Here is a 21,686-nt window from a genome sequence, read left to right as displayed (position 1 = left end):
GTAAGTGTCCTATTGGTCTCCATGCCCTCTAATTCAGAACTTAACCTGTCTCTTCCTGGAGTCTCTACCCTCTGGGATTATTTTAAACATTTATTGAAGGAGAAGGAGCCCAGAGCACTCATCTTTTCTTATTGCTTCTTTAATGCTCTTTTATGTCAATAATTTCCAAAAATCCGTCTCGCTGACAAGCTCCAGGCTTCTATCTCACAATCTACTGGGCATTTCCACTAAGATACATGACTGGGACTTAAATTTTAATGTCTAAAAACAAACTTGCACCATCCATACAACACGTGAACTATCCTCCAGAGAAATGTAGATCTGCTGATGGTGGCATCTTGGTCATAATTATCTAGACAATTTCATCAGCCACTTCCCTGCTCAAAAATTACTTAGAGGCTAGAAATGAAACTCATGAACTTGATATTTAAAGCACTCTAGGACTGACCCTGATGCCTTTGCAACTTCATGCTCCATTCTTTGCCCCAAGCAGTCCTTCTTTATGGTCAGGCATTTATTCTTATTACAGAGAAGATTCCTTTACTAAATTTGTTCAAGGAATATTCCTGCAGAAATGTCCTCCTTTCTCCAGTCTGAATGCTGCGATGAAATCACTAAAGGCTTGACCCCTTGGTCCACGGAATTGTCCTGATCCCCTGAAGTACCCTTTATACTTTGCGTACGTATCACCCCTTTAGTGCATATTATATGTATTATACCCTCTTCATCTAAGAGGATTTAATATGATATAAAAGTGCAAAGTTAATGATGAAGTTAAAAGAAAACTGTTTATAAAGAGCAGGAAGAGATGTTAACAGATAATCTGAGGCAGAATGTTTGCTATAATGGGTCACAAATGTGACTGACTTTCCAAGCAGCTGAGCCAAACCACAAGGCACATTGGGGTTACATCATCCTGATTTTATGCTTTAATTTTTAGAAAGAGAAAGCATATGAAAAAGCTTTGCAGAGAGTGACTTTTTTTCTAGAACAAAACCTCACAACACATTTACAGTGTGAGTCTTTTTTTCATAGGTAAATCTGGCTCACAATGAAAAAGGAAAAAAGTGCTTTTTGCATGAAATCTTCCAGTATCAACCCTTTATACAGAATACAGTGTGACATTTGTGAGCTGAGATCGTGTGATTCTGCAACTTCACTTTCTGATGATCTAGCAATACCAAGATAGAGCTTGGAAAACTTAAAAGAATAGGTAGTTTGCTTGTCTATTTGACTCTCATATTGGATATAAGGGAGCTTTTGAATTACAGTTGGTTTCTCTGATAAGTACTTGTCCTGAATAAAGTCTATGTTGCTGATAAAAGGGAGAACCATGTGCTTAGAGACCAGATGCACAGAAGGCAGTGTTGCCACTTTGTTGTGAAAATTTAAAAGCCAGAGTTGTGTTCTACCCAGACAGTGAAACCCACTTGGATAACCAGAAATGAAGCCAACTCTCTCCTCCTCCTCTAAAAAAAAAAGAAAAGAAAATCTTTATAAGAATATGAGATCGTACCTATAAAATTATCATAACAATTTTACTTATAAGTGAGTCTATATAAAAAGATTAGAAATGACAATAGAAAAAATTAAAATTTATGTTGTATTCAATTTTATTAAAATGATGGAATTATGGGTCAATTATTTCTGGTCTTAACATTTGTTTGGTTATTGAGATAATGCTTAATAATACATAAAAATGTTAAAGAGCTTTCCGTCTTCTCCTGTTCAGTTAGTTGGATAAGACCCAGGGTCTGCTTTAATGCCTTTATAAAAAACTTCCAGCAGGAGCTAATATTAGACATTCCTCTCCCTTCACATCCAGTGGAAAAACGGAACCAAGGCAAAAAGGTGTGGATCACATTTGTCCTCTTCTTCTGTTGATCTCTAAATGACATCCTTTCCCTAGGTAAGGCCCTAATACTCTCACAAGATCTGACGCTGGTTACCTGGAGGATCTTTTTTCTCCCTTCTGCCACCTGTCTCTACTCCAGGGCTCACAGGTGCATAAAATGTGTTTTCTGGTGCTTTTGATATTACAGTTGACCCTTGAACCACACAGGTTTGAGCTGCACAGGTCCACTTATACGTGGAGTTTTTTTCCACAAAAGTTATACCAAGTGTCCCTGCCTCTCCGGCCTTCTGTTTTCCCTCCTCCACCTCTTCCACCTCTGCCACCTCTGAAAGCGCAATACCAACCCCTATATTCTCCTCCTCCTCAGCCTACTCAATGTGAAGACAGTGAGGATGAAGACTTTTATGATGATCCACTTCCAGTTTATAAAGAGTAAGTGTATTTTCTCTTCCTTATGAGTTTCTTAATAAAATTTTCTTTTCTGTATCTTACATACAGTATGTAATACATATAACATACCAAATATGTGTTAATTGACTGTTTACATTGTCACCAAGGCTTCCAGTCAACAGTCGGCTATTAGTGGTTATGTTTTTGTGGAGTCAAAAGTTATACATGGATTTTTTATTTTTGAGATGGAGTCCCGCTTTGTCACCCAGGCTGGAGTGCAGTGGCACCATCTCAGTTCACTGCAACCTCCGCCTCCTGGGTTCAAGCAATCCTCTCATGTCAGCCTCCCAAGTAGGTGGAATTACAGGCACTTGCCGCCACACCTGGCTAATTTTTGTTTTAGTCCATGTTGGCCAGGCTGGTCTCAAACTCCTAACCTCAAATGATCCACCTGCCTCGGCCTCCCAGAGTGTTGGGATTACAGGCGTGAGCCACTGTGTCTGGCCTTTCCTGGATTTTTGGTTATCAGAGGGGTTGGTGCCCTTAACTCTTGCATTGTTTAAGGCTCAATTAGTAATAACAATATTTAATCCCCTAATCCCAAGATCTGATGTTCTAGAATTATTCTCTATTCTTTCTTCGTTATTTCTACCTCTGATAAGATGACTATGTTGGAAATGACATGACAGGGCTGAGAAAACACAGTGACATAATGTGTCCTACACATTGTTGTGAAGTTGGTGAATATCCATTACTGAGAAGCTGAGTTAAGTGATTTTGGGAGCGTGCTTTCTGCTACTCTACCTGTCTTAAGATCAATCTAGGAGAACACACATGATTGGATAGTTATTTATTTTGCTCACAGGACTCCCAGCCTTAGTTTCCCTCAGCTCTTACCTCCAAATGACTGTGGGGGGATCTTGTAGACCCTTTCAGTTCCTTCCCCTCATTGGCCTCTTCAGTTCTGGCTGCTCTGATGCACTCTGTCCTTCAGATGGGCCACTCATTCCTTTGCCTTTGTGGTTTCCTCTGCCTGAAACATTCTACCCCTGGGTGTCCAAGCTGTTGGTTTTCTTTCACTTTCTAAGTGTGATCTCAGCAACACTTTCTACAGTCACCTAACAGAAAATAATCTTTATCTTTGTACTCTCTGTCCTATTACCCTGTTTCACTTTCTAAGTGTGATCTCAGCAACGCTTTCTACAGTCACCTAACAGAAAATAATCTTTATCTTTGTACTCTCTGTCCTATTACCCTGTTTCACTTTCTAAGTGTGATCTCAGCAACACTTTCTACAGTCACCTAACAGAAAATAATCTTTATCTTTGTACTCTCTGTCCTATTACCCTGTTTCACTTTTGGCCATGTCTGAGAACATGCATTTAATGCTTCCTTCCTATCTCTAGGTCCCCACTAGAATGGGCTCTTTTCTGTCGTGTTAACTGCTCATTTCCGCTCTTTACAACAGTGCCTGGCAGAAGGAAAGGGCTCAGTAAATATTGGTTGAATGCTGAGTGATTGCATAAATATAGGAGGCTCACCTAAATGTGGGTTACTCTCAGATAAGCGGAAGTCTTCAACTGGGCAGAGAGTATAAAAGTTGCATTTTTTTATCTTATTGGAGAAGGTTCACAAATATTATAATTTTAGTAGACAAGGAGATGCAGAATAAAGATGTAGCTGGAATAGAATCCAAGAGATCATGAAAATGAGCTTTGTGAGCACATGAATAAATGTAGAACAAGGGAAAGATAATTTTATTTAGAATATAAAATAACTTACAGAATAATAGCTAGAGTCCCAACCAATCTGACCCTATAGATGTCTTCTGAAAATTTTCTCTCTTTTGTCTTGCCCCAGGCCTGTCAATAAATATTCATTAAATGAATAAATTAGCAAAAGAAATGTTCAAAGGCATAAAATATAGACTTTAGCTTTTTTTCTGAAACAGGTAGGCAGGCCCGGTCTCAAACACAGTTATGGAGTTTGTCTTTACTACTCGAGTCTATTCAGAATTTCCATGTCAGTGCCCAGTTTTGGCCAGTGCTTCTAGACACCATCCCATTTCTTTTCTGATCCTTCTCCTTTCAATACGTTCCTCTGTTCAATAGCTTAACACCTGGTTGAACCAATGTTGGGATCAGTTTTGGGGTAGAGAGGGGAAGTGTAATTATTAGCCACTTCCTCAATTGTATTGTTAAGAACTGTAAATGGTCTGAGATTTTATCCTACTTACAAACTTATGAGTTAGCCCTTTTCTTACTTCATGAATATTGGCAGAAGACATGAGACTTGTGGGTCAGATCTAAAAATCTTTATTACAAAAGCAAAAGCAGTAGCCAGAGCTTCGTGTCCATGAGTCGCACACAGCAGATGGCAGAGGTGGGCCCAGATGGGTGCCTGCACATGCAGTGGGTTGCATTACAGGAGAGGAAATCTGAGCTTGGAGAATCTGCCACTTTTCTAATAAGCAGAAGCAAGCCTGCTCTTTGTCTTAGGAGAGGTGTTGCCCTCGTTTCTCAAGGTTACAAACCCAGCTCTGAGAAATGGCTTGGGTAAAGAGTGGTCAGGGCGTTGTATTTTTGGTGTATTCAGCAAGCAAATGCAGAGATTCTTGAGGCCAATAGTGGATTGCTTTTCCCAAGATGGACCGCATGAAGTGTGAAGAGAACTGAGTTTTGATAGACGCACATGGCAAAGAGGAGACGAAATGGTTGAATAAGTAACACAGCAAAGGCTGACAAATGTTTAAAGTTCTTTTTTAACACCAAGTAGAAAGATATTTGAGCTCTTGGAAACTTGTAATTCTAAATGGTTTTTTCTATACTCAGATTTACAGTAAGAAAAATTTTCCTTAGCAGAATGTCAAAAAATCTAATTCCTGAATATCTGAAATTCAGATTATGGCACTTTCTCCAAATCTCTCAGCTGTGTCTTTGTCATTGCCCCCTCATATAGATCTATTAAATAGTATGATAAACATATATACTTATTTCAGTATTTGGGGTGTATATCAGAATCTCAATATTGTATTCTTGGTGGTGCCTCAAAATTGGCAAATTTACCATATTCTTTTGCCTCCTGAAAAGCTACAGCACTTCTTTGACGTCTTGGCATCTGCCAACATCTTCTATGTCAGGATCTCATTGATCCTGAGCAGGTGTGTTTTGTGATGTCAATTCACTGCCTAAGAGGAATCCTTTTGAAGATAATAACAATTTCTCATTATAGACTATTTAAACTTAAGTGCTTAGAATTGAGAAGGAACTTAGAAATCATGTAGAGTTTATCCTTCCACACATCACGATACCACTCAAAAAGGTTATTCAAATCTGTTAGATTCTTCCAAAGAGAGTGAGCTCACAACTTCATGAAGTCGTCTATTGCACTCCAGTAACTGGGAAATTCTTCCTCACACCACACCAAAATATACTGCCCTAACACTTTGGCATTTGAAGACATCTAGATATTCATGCTATCTAGATGGTCCCTGTTGCCATGATATTTCTTGCTATATTTTTCTAAAAGCTCTGTGCTTCATCAAGACCTCTCAAAATTGCTCAGAACCAAACAAAATAGGGAAATTACAATCTGGCTAGCAAAAAATATGAGAAACTATTATCTCCCGTGGTCAAGATAATCTACTTTTCCTAGAACAGTCTTTGTTTGCATTTTTTTGTTGTTATTGTTTCTTTTTGGTAACAACAATATCAGGCATATCTGTAAGGGATTAATTTAAACCCCCAAGTTTTTCTCACATGAACTGTTGTCAATACCTGAAATTAAATCTCTTTCTCTCTACGTATACACATCCTATTGCTTCTATTTCTCTGGAGAACTCTGACTAATACAGTAGCTATAGAACTACTGCCTTCTTCTTACTGCATTCAGTTAAAAGTCTATTAAAATAGCAGGTCAGCCTCTCTCATGAATAGGTCACTGTATTAGTCAGTGTTCTCTAAAGTTTTAGAACTAATAGGATAGATGTACATATAGAGGGGAGTTTATTAAGGAGTATTGACTCACACGATCACAAGGTGAAGTCCCACAATAGGCCATCTGCAAGCTGAGGAGCAGGGAAGCCAGGCCGAGTCCCAAAACCTCAAAAGTAGGGACACTGACAGTGCAGCCTTCAGTCTGTGGTTGAAGGCTCGAGAGCCCCTGGCAAACCACTGGTGTAGGTCCAAGAGTCCAAAAGCTGAAGAACTTGGAGTCTGATGTTCAAGGGCAAGAAGCATCCAGCACGGGAGAAAAAAGAAGGCTGGAAGTCTCAGCCAGTTTAGTCCCTCCACATTCCTCTGCCTGCTTTTATTCTAGCCACACTGGCGGCTGATTAGATTGTGCCCACCCAGACTGAGGATGGGTCTGCCTCTCCCAGTCCAATGACTCAAATGTTAATCTCCTTTGGCAACACCCTCACAGACACACCCAGAAACAGTACTTTGCATCCTTCAATCCAATCAAGTAGACACTCAGTATTAACCATCCCAGTGACATTATTATTTATTGCCCCGAAGGGGATGCTCTTGAGAGTGAAAGGGGGAGCTATCAATAATTTGCCGGTAAAAGAGGTGTAACCTGGGATTGCTGCAGGCAGTTGGCACATATGGCTAATCCACTAATAGAGCATTAAAGCCACGTGGTAATGCTGCCCTATGCAAATTTTGAAATGCTAATACAGGTGATAACTGATGGACTGACATTTTGTAAGAGTGAGCAGGGGAGAAGTGATTAGTACAGTCTAATTCACTGAGGACCTTAGCCCCATTGTCCTGTTAGCTGAGAGGTGTTCTAGCACCATCTAGACTCAACTCTTACAAGCACTTACCTGTCGTCATCACTGGGGACTATCACAAAGTCTAGAATTCACAGATATGGAACGTTTTGGCTAGTAGCACCTGACTGGCCACTCACTCATGATGTTTTCAAAAGTGGGATGCCTGGTTACTTTGCTGAGTTTGTGAGATGATGAATGGGAAGGGTTGATGGTGACAGCTCAGAGGAGACCAAAGGCCCAGAGGGTGCCCTGCTTTAGAAACTCACCTCTGCACACCTTTGAGGTTTGAATTAACACGATTCTCACTTCGTAGAAATTTCAGTCATTCATACATACTTCAAACTGATTAAATCTCATGATTAGATTGATTCTCCTTCCCCATCCTCCACCAGCAAAAGAATTGCTTAGGGGTGAGGAGAAGAAGAGAGTGAGAAGATATTCATGGAAAGGTTGTGAAAATTGAGAATGAATTGGAAAATATAGGGCTTTCTGAAGGAGCACAAGATAAGATAAGGGGTTGCTATGCAGGGCTTTGTGAAATTTGAGAGCCTTGGTCTATAGGCTGTTCACAGATTATTTGCAATCAAAGTAGAAATAAGACATTAGGATTTTAAAAAATTAATAAACTTTATTCTTCAGCTTAGTTTTAGATTTGGCAAGATTGAGCATAAAATGCAGAGAGTTCTGATATGTGCCTCTCTCTCCCTCAACATGCTCACCCTCCCTCACTATGGACATCCTCACCACAGTGGTACATTTGTCACAATCAATGAAAGGACACTGACACATCATTATCACTGAGAGTCTGAAGGTAACATTAAGGCTCACTCTTGCTGTTGCACATTCTATGGGTTTAGATACATGTATTATGACATGTATCCACAATCACAGTATCCTACATAGTTGTTTCACTGCATCCCAAATCCCCTCTGCTCCACCCATTCATCCCTTCCTCTCCACTAAATCCTAAAAACTACTAATATTTTTATTGCCTCCGTAGATTTGCCTTTTGCAGAATGTCTTATAGTTAGAATTATATAAAATGTAGCCTTTTCAGATTGGCTTCTTCAACTTAGTAATATGCATTTAAGTCTCCTTCATGTCTTTTCATGGCTTGTTAGCTCATTTTTTTTTAGTGCTGAATATTTCATTGTCTGCATGTACCACAGTTTATCCATTCACTTACTGAAGGAAATCTTCGTTGCTTCCAAGTTTTGGCAATTATAAAGCAGCTGTAAATATCCATATGCAGGTTTTTGTTTAGACATATGTTTTTAATTCATTTGCATAAATACCAGAGAGCAGAATTGCTGGATCAAATGGTAAGAATTTCATTTTGGAAAATACTGCCAAACTGTCTTCCAAAGTGGCTGTACCATTTTGCATGCTCACCAGAAATGAATGAGAGTTCCTATCACTCCACATCCTTGCCAGCATTTGGTGTTGCCACTGTTTTGGATTTTGGCCCTTCCAACAGGTGTGTAGTGATATCTTCTTGTTGTTTTAATTTGCAATTCTCTAATGACATGATGTTGAGTATCTTTTCTTATGCTTACTTGCCACCTTTATCTTCTTTGGTGAAATGTTTGTTCAGGTTTTTTCCCATTTTAAAAATCAAGTTGTTCGTTTTCTTATTGTTGAGTTTTAAGATTTCTTTGTATATTTGGATAACAGTCCTTTATCAAACATTAGACTTTTATATAACGTTTCCTTTATTATTGATTTTTCTTCTGGGTTATGTATCCCATTGATTAATTATGATTAAGCAACCACAAATCTCAACTTTGTCTGCTGTGATATGAAGTGGAGGTACAGCTGAGTTTGCCAAGTTTAAAAATGTTTTGCAAAAAAGGGTAAGGGTGTGGTTAAAAGGAGGGTGAAACAGGGAAAACGAAACAAGTTAGCCTTTTAAAAAATCCCTTGTAAAAATAAAATTGCCTCTCTAATAAGGCACATGGCAGCCTTTCTTATGTGTATACCATTGGAAAACCATAGTTTTCTGTCCTGATTTAGACTGGGATCTTTTCAATTCTTTGTGAGGTATTCTCAAGGGAGTTTTTGTGAAGCAGGTTTTTGATCAACTTGCAAGATTAGTTTTGCTCAAGTTTAATTAGGTCATGCTTTCCCTTCTGTCTCAGTGAGGGAAGAGAGAGACCCTCTCATATTGTTTTATATTGTTTTATACTCAGAAAAGGAGAGAAGCAAAACTAAAGGCAGATAGCCCGGCGCCCAGGAACCAGACCCGAAACCAGGCCTGGGCCTGCCTGACCTAAGCCTAGTAGTTACAATTCGACCCCTGACCTAGCAACTGATGTTATCTATAGATTCCAGACATTGCATGGAAGAACATTATGAAATCTCCCATTCTGTTCTGTTTCACTCTGACCACTGGTGCTTGCAGCCCCTGTCACACACCCCCTGGCTTGCTCAATCGATCACGACCCTCTCACGCGGACCCCCTTAGAGTTGTAAGCCCTTAAAAGGGACAGAAGTTGAGCACCTGAGGAGCTCGGATTTTAAGACGCTAGACTGCCGATGCTCCCAGCTGATTAAAGCCACTTCCTTCACTATCTCAGTGTCTGAGGGGTTTTGTCCACGGCTTGTCCTGCTATATCAGCAGAAGCATAATTTATCAAAAGCTGAAACAGACCAAATGTAGGATGTGCTTTTTAAGAAGGTAAGTTTGGGATGTTAACAAATTAGTTTTATAATTTTAAATAGTTTCAAATTTAAACACCACAATGTTTGAGTACTTGGGCTTTCATTTGGATAACTAGCCCATTGTGATTTATCTTTCTTCTCAACACCTGAGCATGTGGGGTCTGGAGTATGAATTTGACAGTTACAATTTAATGATTTATTTTTGCAACACATTGTCTTGTTGCCATCATTTAACTTTCCAAGTTTTCCTGCTTAATCTGCAAAACTGAAAGAAAAACTCTTGTGCATTAGGGTTCTTCAGAGAAGCAGAGCCAATAGGATATAGATATATGCATGTATAGATAGATAGAGATTTATTTTAAGAAATTGGCTCACAGAATTGTGGGGGCTGGCAAGTCCAAAATCTGTAAGGCAGGCTGGGTAGCTGGAAATTCAGTTAAGAGTTTATGTTGCAATCTTGAGTCTGAAATCTGCAGGGAAAGCCAACAGACTGGAAACTCAGGCAGAATTTCTATGCTGCGGCCTTGAGGCAGAATTCCTTCCTCCTTTGGAAACCTCAGTCTTTGTTCATCAGGCCTTAAACTGATTGGATAAAACTCACCCACATTATGAAGGATAACCTGCTTTATGAAAAGTCAACTAATCGTAAAGGTTAATGACATCTGAAACAAACCTTTACTGCAACATCTAGACTAGTGTTTGATGAAACAGCTGGGCACCATAGCCTACCCAAGTTGACACATAAAATTAACCATCCCATCTTGAAAACAGGAATTACAGCCTCTACTTCTTTGTGTTCACCAGTGTTTATGGTCTACTGAGTAAGGACATCCTGAGTACAGTAGCACCTCCTTATTCATGGAGGATGTGTTCCAAGATCCCCAGTAGATGCCTGAAACAGTGAATAGTACCAAACCCTACATATACTATGTTTTCTCCCCATACATACATACCTATGATAAAGTTTAACTAAGTTAAACTTTAGTAGTTAAAACAGTTAAATTATGCACAGTAAGAGGTTAACAGTAATATCTAACAATAAAATAGAACAATTATAACAATAGGCTGAAATAAAATTTATGTGAATGCGATCTCTCTGTCTCAAAATATCTTAAGATTTTCAGATTGCAGGTAACTAAAACCACAAAAATCAAAATCTGATAAGGGGGTACTACTGTAAATTCACACTGGTTAAATAAATATTGAACTTAAATATTGTACACTAGTTTATCTTCTGAAAATTACATGCATAGCTTCTTACATGAATATGCCAGTGGTATCCAGTATAATTTAAAAATATTAAATGTACAGATAGGAAATACTAGAAGTGACTCTTAAAAAATTAACCTCAAATAGAGAAATAGAAAGAAATAGCATTTTGCGAAATAGGAACAGCATGAGCAATTGAAGGTGGTAAAAAAATGAGGTTGGTTGGTTTGTAGGACAATGAGGGGAACTGCTTGCCTTGAGGGAGGTGTGTGGGAGTGCTCGAAGTAAAACTGATTAGGCAGAGGATAGCAATATTGTGGAAGCCACTGGAAATCAAGTGGAGAGATTTTCCCCTAAATGGCGGGTGGCCACTGAAGTATTTTGAGCAGGAGAGTGATATAATGACAGTTTTTTTTTCTTTAATCTGCACCTGTTAACAATATTTGGATCAGAAGTAATGAGGCAAACTGTGCCAGTTCATGACCTCCAAGAAGCAGATGCTAAGACAGAGTTAGACACGTGAAAGATTTGTGGAGGAGAGTAGGAATGTGAAAGATGAAGGGGAACGGAACAGTAAGAACCTTGGGAAGTGCACTGTCCAACAGGTTAGGTAGCCAATAGCCACACAGGACTGCAGCATGCAACATTTGCAATGTGACCATGTTGAGGTGAAATGTATGAAAAACACTGGATTTATAAGACTTAGTACCAAAAATCAAAAACAATCCCCTGCCCGCACATATATGAGAATGTAAAAATCTCCTAAATGACTTTTGAAATATTGGCTGTAGGTTGAAATAGTATTTGAAAATAAATACAATATACCACTGGCAAGTATAAATGTATATACTTAAAACTTATTTTGCTTATTTCTTTTTACTTTTTCAATGTGGCTACTTTGAAAATTTAAAATTATGTGTATGGCTCACTTTATATTTCTGAGTTAGTTCTGCTTCAGACCAAATTGTTGGTCTGATACTCATGAAAAGAGAGATGGAAGAAGGATTAAGGAGGAAGTGTTGACAACACAACTCTAAGAAAGTTTTGGCCAGGTGATGGGGAGTCCCTGATATGGTTTGGCTGTGTCCCCATCCGAAATTTCATCTTGAATTGTAATCTAAATTGTAATCCCCATGTGTTGGGGGCGGAACCTTGTTAGAGGTGATTAGATCACGGGGGCAGCTTCCCCATGAGTTTCTTATGGTAGTGAGTGAGTTCTCACTAGATCTGATGGTTTTATCAGGGGCTTTTCCTGCCTTCACTTGGCACTTCTGTCTTCTGCCACCATGTGAAGAAGGATGTGTTTGCTTCCCTTTCTGCCATGATTGTAAGTTTCCTGAGGCCTCCCAAGCCATGCTGAACTGTGAGTCAATTACACCTCTTTTCTTTATAAATTATCCAATCTTGGGAAGTTCTTTACAACAGTATGAGAATGGATTAATACAGTCCCAGATCAAAGGCTGGCCTTTGGAAGAATCCTTCATTGCCCCAGAATAGGTTGACACTAGTATCCCAACCATGCTTAATCATTGGCTGGGACCATCTTGGGGAAAGCATGATCAGGATGCTACAGCAGCAATGGATGCAAAAGGGCAACGGCCTGTGGCTGTCAGCCAGCTATGTAACCCACAGTGGATTCTTTGGTAGGAGATCTGAGTGCACCGAATTTTCAGGGCTACTTTCAAAAACCAGTACAGGGGGCTGGGTGCGGTGGCTTATGCCTGTAATCCCAGCACTTTGGGAGGCCGAGGCAAGCCGATCACGAGGTCAGGAGATCGAGACCACGGTGAAACCGCGTCTCTACTAAAAATACAAAAAAATTAGCTGGGCGTGGTGGCGGGCACCTGTAGTCCCAGCTACTCCGGAGGTTGAGGCAGGAGAATGGCGTGAACCCGGGAGGCGGAGCTTGCAGTGAGCCGAGATCGCGCCACTGCACTCCAGCCTGGGTGACAGAGCGAGACTCCGTCTCAAAAAAACAAACAAACAAACAAACAAACAAACAAAAAACCAGTACAGACAGTTCCCAACTTATGATGGCTTGACATGTGATTTTTCCACCTTACAATGGTGCAAAAGCAATATTCATTCTGTACACTCCTTGATTTATGATGGGGTTATATCCGGATGAATTTTTTGTAAGTTGAAAATATCCTAAATTGAAAACACAGTTTGGACATAAGATACTTTCAACTTATCATGGGTTTACTGAGGTGTAACCCCATTGTGAGTCAAAGAGCAGCTGTACTTCTTACAGTAATTTAGGTAAACATCAGCTGGTTTACCTGCCAGTGCTGTTTGGCCTGATGCCATGGCTCTTTACTCATGTTTCCCAACTTCTGTGTCTTATCTTATGTGACCCAGCCCCATTTGTGTGGAGAGCACCAACACTGAGTGCTACATGAGACCCATCCTCAGAAGCTCTGAAACTTCACTATAAGCTTGATAACTTTCTAAGGCTCTGTGACAGGAAGGCAGTCAAACTGCCTCTGGGCTAGGTTAATGTGATTGTTTTTTAACGCCTCTCCTGTGACACCACAACTTGCTGTTCTGGAGCCATTACTGAGTCAAAATTGAGATTTCTGACCTTGAAGCCTTATTTGATCCTTGTTCTCTAAAAAACACTAGTGAACTAAGAACACTATAGAATTTCAACTATTTTCATCCTAAATTCTCAATTTTAGAGTATTCCCGTAAAATGTTTGCAATCTTTAAAAATGATAAGCCAATCTTGTACAACCATGCACTGCATAATGACATTTCAGCCAATGACAGAGCCTCTATGACTGTGGTCCCATAGATTATAATGGAGCTGAAAAATTCCTATCAGCTGGTGTTGTCATAGTCTTCACAACGTTGTAGTGCAATGGATTACTCATGTGTTTGGAATGGTGCTGGTATAAACAAACCTACTGTGCTGCCAGTCATTTAAACGTATAGCACATGCAATTATATACAGTGCATAATACTTGATAATAAATGGCTATGTTACTGGTTTACACATTTACTATACTATTTTTTATCATTATTTTAGAGTGTGCTCTTTCTACTTACATATTAAAAAGCTAACTGTAAAACAGCCTCAGGCAGTTCCTTTGGAGATATTATAGAAGAAGACATTGTTAGCACAGGAGATGACAGCTCCATGCATGTTACTACCCCTGAAGACCTTCCAGTGGGACAAGATGTAGAGGTGGAAGACAATGATATTGATGACCCTGACCCTGTGTAGGCCTAGGCCTAGGTGAATGTGTGTGTTTGTGTGTTAGTTCTTAAGAAAAATATTTAAAATGTATACAAATGAAATAAAAAATTTAAAAATAGAAAAATCTTACAGAATAAGAATATAAAAGTCCAGGTGCAGTGGCTCACACCTGTAATCCCAACACTTTGGGAAGCTGAGGTGGGAGGATCATTGAGCTCAGGAGTTTGAGGCTGCAGTGAGACCCTGTCTCGAAAACAAACAAACAAACAAACAAATAAAAAAGAATGAGGATTTAAAGAAAAAATATTGTCATACAGTTGTACAATGTGTTTGTGTTTTAAGCTGGTACTATGAAAGAGTCAAAAAGTTTAAAAAGTTTAAAAGTTTATAAAGTAAAGTTATAGTATGTTAAGGTTAATTTATTATTGAAGAAATAAATTTTTAAAAATAAAGTTAATGTAACCTAAGTGTACAGTATTTAAGAAGCCAAGAGAAGTATACAATAATGTCTTAGGCCTCCACATTCACCACCACTCACTCACTGATTCACCCAAAGCGACTTTCAATCCTGCAAGCTTCATTTGTGGTAAGGGCCCTAGAGAGGTACACCATTTTTAATCTTTTATAATGTATTTTCACTGTACCTTTTCTATGTTTACATACATTCAGATACATACATACTTACCATTGTGTTCCAATTGCCTACAGTCTTCAGCACAGTAACATGTTATGCTGGTGTATAACTTAGGAGCAATAGGCTATATCATACAGCCTAAGTGTGTAGTCGGCTGTAAAGTCGGCTGTACCATCCAGGGTTTTTTAAATGCACTCTGTGATGCTTGCACAGTGATGAAATCACCTAACAACACATTTCTCAGAATGTATCCCCATTGTTTTGGTTTTGGTTTTGGTTTTGGAGACAGGGTCTTACTCTGTTGCCCATGCTGGAGTGCTGTGTTGCCATCTTGGCTCACTGCCGCCTTGACCTCCTAGGCTTAAGTGATCCTCCCACCTCAGCCACCTGAGTAGCTGGGACTACAGATGTGCACCATCACACTCAGCTAAGTTTTGTGTTTTTTGTAGAGATAGGGTTTCGCCCTGCTGCCCAGGCTGGTCTCTAACTCCTGAGCTCAAGAGATTCACCTGACTTGGCCTCCCAAAATGCTGGAATTACAGGTGTGAGTCACCGTGCCCAGCACCATATCCCCATTGTTAAGTGATGCATGACTGCATTGGTAGTTAAGATCCAATGAGAAGTAGTCTGTTCTCAAGGAGATTTTAATCAGGCTCACCTGCAAATGCAGGGGATGCGGCTTTCTCTGAGAATGACCCTTTTGTGAAAGAGCTGAGCGATTGCAAAGGGAAGGGGAGAGATTTAGATGCCATTGTTTGTGATGAAGTCATCAGTGCCGGTAAGAAGGTGATATGAAAGATTTTTTTTTAAAGTTACCTTAAAATGTAACAATAACCATTTTTGGTTTGCTTCTGGATTGTCGTTTGTTCTGTGTGTGTTGACAGTAAATCTCCAAAGAAGGAAAAATGTGCCACAGGTGAGAGGCCCCAATAAGTGAATCTTCCTCCATAAAGCCAGGGATGATTCTGTAAGACCACAAGAGCTTTCCTAGTCTTTAAAACACTTTAAATAATAATGGATATGGTGTTTTTCTGCCTGTGTACATTTTCCGTACATTTTCAACCATCAATATGTGTTTTACTCCCTAAATAAGACAGTACACTTTAGTGAATAGCTATGAGTGTATTCTTTGAAAATCCATCAGGCTCCATCATTTACAGCTGGCAGTGTGGACATGGGTAAGCTATGTAGTCCTTCTAAGCCTCCATTTCTTCAACTGTACGCTGGAATGTTTATATACATTTATAAACTATAGTATTCAAACCATAATGCCGTTGTGAGAGTTCGTGAGATAATGCTTGTAAATTTTCAGGATTGTGCCTTGCATATGCTAAGTGCTTAAATCTTAGCTTGAGAATCAAGGCTTTTCACACGCTGGCCTTCCAGTCAAACTTTCCTTCTTGTTATTCTTGTAATGAAACTTCCAGATAGACAGACAGACAGGCAAGTCCCGCCAGGCTGCCTTGCTCATCCTCATCTCAGTGTCTGGACTGACCTCTTCTTTTCCTTCTTGTACAAATGACTCACCCTTCACAGCTGAGCTAAGTTCACTTGCCATCCCTAACCTCTGTTTCACAGGGGCCCTCCTCTCCTGGGGCTGGTAAGAGATCAAGTAGGGATTCCTGATCTGGAAAATGGTGCAAGTCTGAAGAGGAGAAGTTTCAGGTAGAGCCAGGCTTGTCTCTTTGGGGAATATTTCTTGGGGGAGAGTGTGTGACTTTACACTTCAAAAATTCTGAAAAGTCAAAACCCTCTTTTCCTGGCATTTGAACTGAAATCAGAGGAAACTTCATGTTTGTCACATGTGTTATACCCAGGATTACTGATCATTTACATTTTGTGATACTATGTCACCTAATGCACTTAACATTTGTCATACTTTGGCTTTTCAATATCCAACTGTCTTTTCCTAATAGTGTTTCAAGTACTGTTAGAGGGATCTCCCATTCTGTAGCCTTGGTGACAGTTAGTGCCCAGGAGCATGGGACATAGATTTAGACAGACATGTTTTCGCTGGAACTTCAGTCTTGACAGAAGGACCTGGAATTGGTTAGGGCCCCTTTTTCACAGCAGTAGTGGTGGGGGGTTGTGTGTGGATGAGACATCCTGCTGAGCATTCTGTACTTTGACTGCGAGGGCCCAGCCTTCAGGACTTCTCCAGCCCCTTCATGGCTCCCAAACTTGATCCTCCTGTTTCCTGTCCATTCTGCGACACCAGATATTTGAAAAATTCCTCCTTTTTTTTCTTAAAATTTACAGATTTAGTTTCTTTCACTTATTCAAAAGGACTTTGATAGTCCACTGTGGAAAGTAGTTTGCAGATTTCTCAAAGAACTTAAAACAACTACCATTCAACTTAGCAATCCCATTACTGGGTATATATCCAAAAGAAAACAAATCTTTCTACCAAAAAGACACATGCAATCAAATGTACACCGCAGCACTATTCACAATAGAAAAGACATGGAACCAACGTAGGTGCCCATCAACAGTGGACTAGAATAAGAAAATGTGGTATATATGCACAATGGAATACTACACAGCCATAAAAAGAGTGAAATCATGTCTTTTGCAGCAACATGAATGCAGCTGGAGGCCATTACTCTAAGTGAATTAACACAGGAACAAAAACCCAAATATCGCATGTTCCCACTTATAAGTGGGAGCTGTATTTTGGGTACTCATGGACATGAAGATGGCAACAATAGAAACTGGACACTACTAGAGTCAGGAGGGAAGGAGTGGGGGATGGGTTGAAAAACCAACTATTGGGTACTATGTTCAGTACCTGGTGATGGGATGATTCCTATCCCAAAGCTCAGCATCATGCAATATACCCAGGTAACACACCTGCATCTGCACATCTAACCCCTGAATCTAAAATAAAAGGTGAAAAAAAGAACTTTGGCTCATAAGAGTTATAATAGCAATAATAATTACCATTATTTTTATAGCAATATACTTAGTTATTGAGCCCATTCAATATGACAAGCAGTATTTCAAGTGTTTGACATGTATTAACTCCCTCATCCCCATAACCATCAAGGTAGGCACTATTGTCATTATCCTGACTTCCAGATTAAAGAAACTGAAATGCAGAGAGATTTCTCAAGTTCACATAGCTAATAAATAGCAGAGTTAGAATTTGAAATGACAAAGTCTCTTAATGATGTATTCAGCAATTTGTATCAGGAAATAATATTTTAGGTAACAGGCTTACAAGGAAATGTGGGGAATTAGAGACTGGTTCTCAATATGAGATAGAGTAGAAGAAACTGAACATCCTATTATTTTCTATGTTGGTAATCTACTTGTTCATGGCTTACAGTAATAAGATAGCGAAGTAAATGATCACCTACCTGTGGGTCGCCAGGTCCGACCCACAGATCCTGTCCAAATGACAGATAAACAAATGTGCTCAGACACAGGTATCCAGTGAAAGAGCGGGCTAGGGAATGGGGCTGCTCACAGACATCAAGAAGGATGCTGTAAAGAGTCACAGTGGCCATGGTCCTGACATCCTGACAAGCCGGCACTGTGGGCATTTATTCAGTACAGATTTAATAACAAAGGATTTGAGTCAACACACTTGTGGACAATTGGGTAATTAACAAACCTCATGCCCGCCCCCTCCCCCCCGCCCCCATCAGAGAGAGCAGTCCTGCGTGCTGATGATTAAAGGGCAGGGCCAGGTTTCTGGAGACAGGAGTGAACAAGCTATTCAGATAAACTCTCCTGCATTATTTTCACCTACTTTTTGCCCTTTGCCCCAGAGTAAGAACTGCCACCTTTGGCTCATTCTTCTCCGAAGCTTTTCAAAACCTCCCAGCCTTCCAAGAAGGTTTGCATCTTTCTATAATTTTTATAATTTTCCCCACTACCCTGACTGAACTCCTACACCTATGGATATCACATCGGTAATCAAGGATTCATTAAGAAGATTCTGGTGGGCCATGTTGTGACCACCATAAAAACAGTATGAATGATATGAAAAATCAATAGGTGCTTGCTCCTGATAACACTGAATGGCTTAAAGCAGAGAATGATAAGCTCAAATTTCTAAATTCTCAATTTAAGCCATGGACTAAAATACAGGGATGTTCCGTTGCCATGATGAAAGAATTCATTATCTTGCAGCTGTCAGGCTACAACCATCAAAACCCAAACTCAGATTTTGATCCTGAAGGGTGCCAAATTGTACATCAATTAACTTTTCCACCATGTATGTCACTTACATGGAATTGTAGGCATTGGTCAGAAAAGAGTAGGTCCCTGGCCATGAAGGGACTCAGATGCTTGAGTAGCTCAAATCCCCACCCCTTATGGAGTTTCTGTTTCCCGAAGGAATCATCTCCCCTCTTTGGTCTGATAAGACATTTCTTTTCTTTCTTGAAGACTCTTGTTCTCTTGCCTGAGATAGTATCTTGAAAGATGAAGACTATTCTCCAAGTTCCCTACCTATCTTACACTTCACTTTGCTTAGAGGAATAACTAAAGTTAAATCCCAACATGATCTGAGCACATATTATGAAGTCACTCTTTGGGTAAGAAGGTTTACAACAATAAGAATAACAGAGTTTGGCTAATTCTTTGGAGAAAAAAATTTCTGGAGTATGTGCAGGAATGACTTTGTTCTTGACTGTTAGGGAGGAGTATAATCACATGTCTGCCACAATTTTTTGACATGAATCACTTAGCAGATATTTTGCATTCAGATCAAGCCTGACTGTGCAGCTATATGTGGTTCCAACAATTTGTTTGGCTGGTTAAGCCCAACCTGGTCTCAACTCTGGACCACGTTCTGGGCCCAGTGATGATAAGAGGGAATGTATTCAAAACTTCAAGCCGTGAGAAATACCAGGTGATGTTTTGTGAGCATCTTGTCTGACTATATCCTAAGTATAAGCCCCCCAAGCAGCCTCAAATCCACTCCCTTCACCGACATCTTCAGACATACATTGGTAAAGGAAATGCCATTTCTGGGACAGGCCATTTTTGGAAGACTGGGGATTCTGGTAGGAGACCACACAGTTGAAATAGGCTACCTGATTTCACTGTTAACAAGAGGATCCAGGGGTGGCAGAGCCAAGTAGCTCCACAAAAGACAAAACCTCTTCACAGAGATAAAATGGGCATTATTTCCATAATTATCAGTAGGGTCAGCATGCTAATATAAATGTTCTGACTCAAATAGATTTTCAATAGAGGTTATTGATATTAGGGTCTCTGGGACCAAACTAGACAGATTACACAGGTCTGAAGACTAAAGGATAATTACTCCTAAAAATCTGCAAATCTGCTTGCAATTTTTTTTTTAAACTTCTCATCCTTGCATGCTTGGTTAAGTTGCTTGAGAACAAGACATTGGCCTCAGTCAGTACCACCAGGGGATCAGCTACCTCAGTTTGTAAGTTTTAGATAGTTCCACAAAACAGAGAGCTGCAAACTGCTGACTGAAGCAGAAGGACCTTGGAATGCACTGAGGAGGAGGAGGGTCTGTGTCCCTGCACATCATAGCTAGGGAATTGCATGTGACTCAGTTTGACAGTTAGGTACTCTCTCTGGAACTTCTGCCTTGAAAGATGACTCAAGAATCCAGAGATGGAATAGATTCATTCATCTCAGTAGTAGCGATCGTCGTCTGTGGCTTGGGCTGTTGCTGTTCTGTAACCTGGTCTGAAATTCCTGTAGCCTAGCAGGAATCCTTGGTTACTTCTTGTTTTCCAAATAAGGCTGTTTTCTCCAGCCTTGCTTCAATTCCATGAGCTCTCAATCTTTCCATTACACTGCCTTTTGCTTAAGATAGCCAGATTTAGGTTCTGTTGTTCCAACCAAAAATGCAGTTAATTAAATGCAAAAGATAATTTTAGTTTTTTAAACTTAAACAATTATTGTAGTTGAAAGTATCTCTCTGCCAAAGTTGAAAACTTTAATTTATTTTCTACTGAGAGGTCTTCAAATACTGTGGAGAATCGAGTTATCTGAGTTCAACTGAATATTGTTTTATATTTCTGGGATTTCATGTTTCTGATTTCACCTTTTCTCTTTCTCAGTACATTATCATACTCATCAGAGAATCAGAAGTACAGAATATCACATTTCTGTGTTATCACATTGTTGACAAAATTCTTTCCCAGAGGCATTGAAAAAAAAAAGCCAAGTATTTACTTTCAGTTCTGGAACTGGAGTGTATGACTGGATTGATCACTTGTGATTTATAACCTCAAGCCTAATACTCATTAGTTCACTAATTCAGTTGCTCCTTTCATGAAATGGAGAATTTCATAGCATGCATTCTTCCAAACACGTCCCTCATAATTCTTTTTTGAATTTTTAAAGCATCCATAGATATGCATACAAATTTCATAAATGTTTCTCTACTTAAATGCATTGTACTAATCACATCAAAAGGATCGAGTCTGAAGTTTCATGTTTGTATTTCCTTTCAGATATCTTTTTACCTGTGAAATAGTTCCATTTTTCGTCCCTATTTTAAGGATAAATGACAGATCTGTTTTCTTTAGCCTTACACTGACGCATCTCTGAGAGTAAAACAATAGGGAGATATGTAATATTCAGAAGTGTGACTCTCAGCTTTTTGTTGAATGACTGACTTTCTGGGTTCATTCAGAAACCTATGGACAAATAGTGCCTTTTTTTTTCTTTGCTTGCTTGCTTGTTGTTTTTTCTTCCTCCAGCTCCCTCTTCTCCTTCTTTTTGGATCTTAAATTCGTCTTCTTGTGTTTACTAGCTTGAACTGGAATATGGGTGTTTTCAATCAGGACAACACAATAAACCCATTTAAAAATGAATGGTATAACACTCCTTTGGCTACTCAGAGCATCAACCACAGCTCACAGTTTGGAGGAGAGAATGTGCCAACATAAAAATTTTGGGTAGTTGGTTTTCTGTCTTGTTCTCTGTGCCTCAGAGCCTGCTGTTAACCTGAGTAGGCTCT

The 21,686-nt window shown here is 39.6% G+C and overlaps 1 long non-coding RNA gene across 2 annotated transcripts in view; it reads left to right on the top strand.

Annotated features, from left to right (window-relative positions):
• LOC129060065 (uncharacterized) overlaps nucleotides 1-21,686 on the top strand; it is a 119,639-nt gene that overhangs the window by 32,013 nt on the left and 65,940 nt on the right. For both annotated transcript variants that reach the window (XR_008526433.1, XR_008526431.1), the window contains exon 2: nucleotides 2,223-2,287. This is a non-coding gene — a long non-coding RNA (uncharacterized LOC129060065). The remainder of the gene's footprint in view (nucleotides 1-2,222; nucleotides 2,288-21,686) is intronic.

Source organism: Pongo abelii, chromosome 5 (genome assembly GCF_028885655.2).
Source record: "Pongo abelii isolate AG06213 chromosome 5, NHGRI_mPonAbe1-v2.0_pri, whole genome shotgun sequence".
NCBI lineage: Eukaryota > Metazoa > Chordata > Mammalia > Primates > Hominidae > Pongo > Pongo abelii.
The sequence above is the reverse complement of the archived record's forward strand: the minus strand, read 5'-3'. Positions and strand labels throughout refer to the sequence as shown.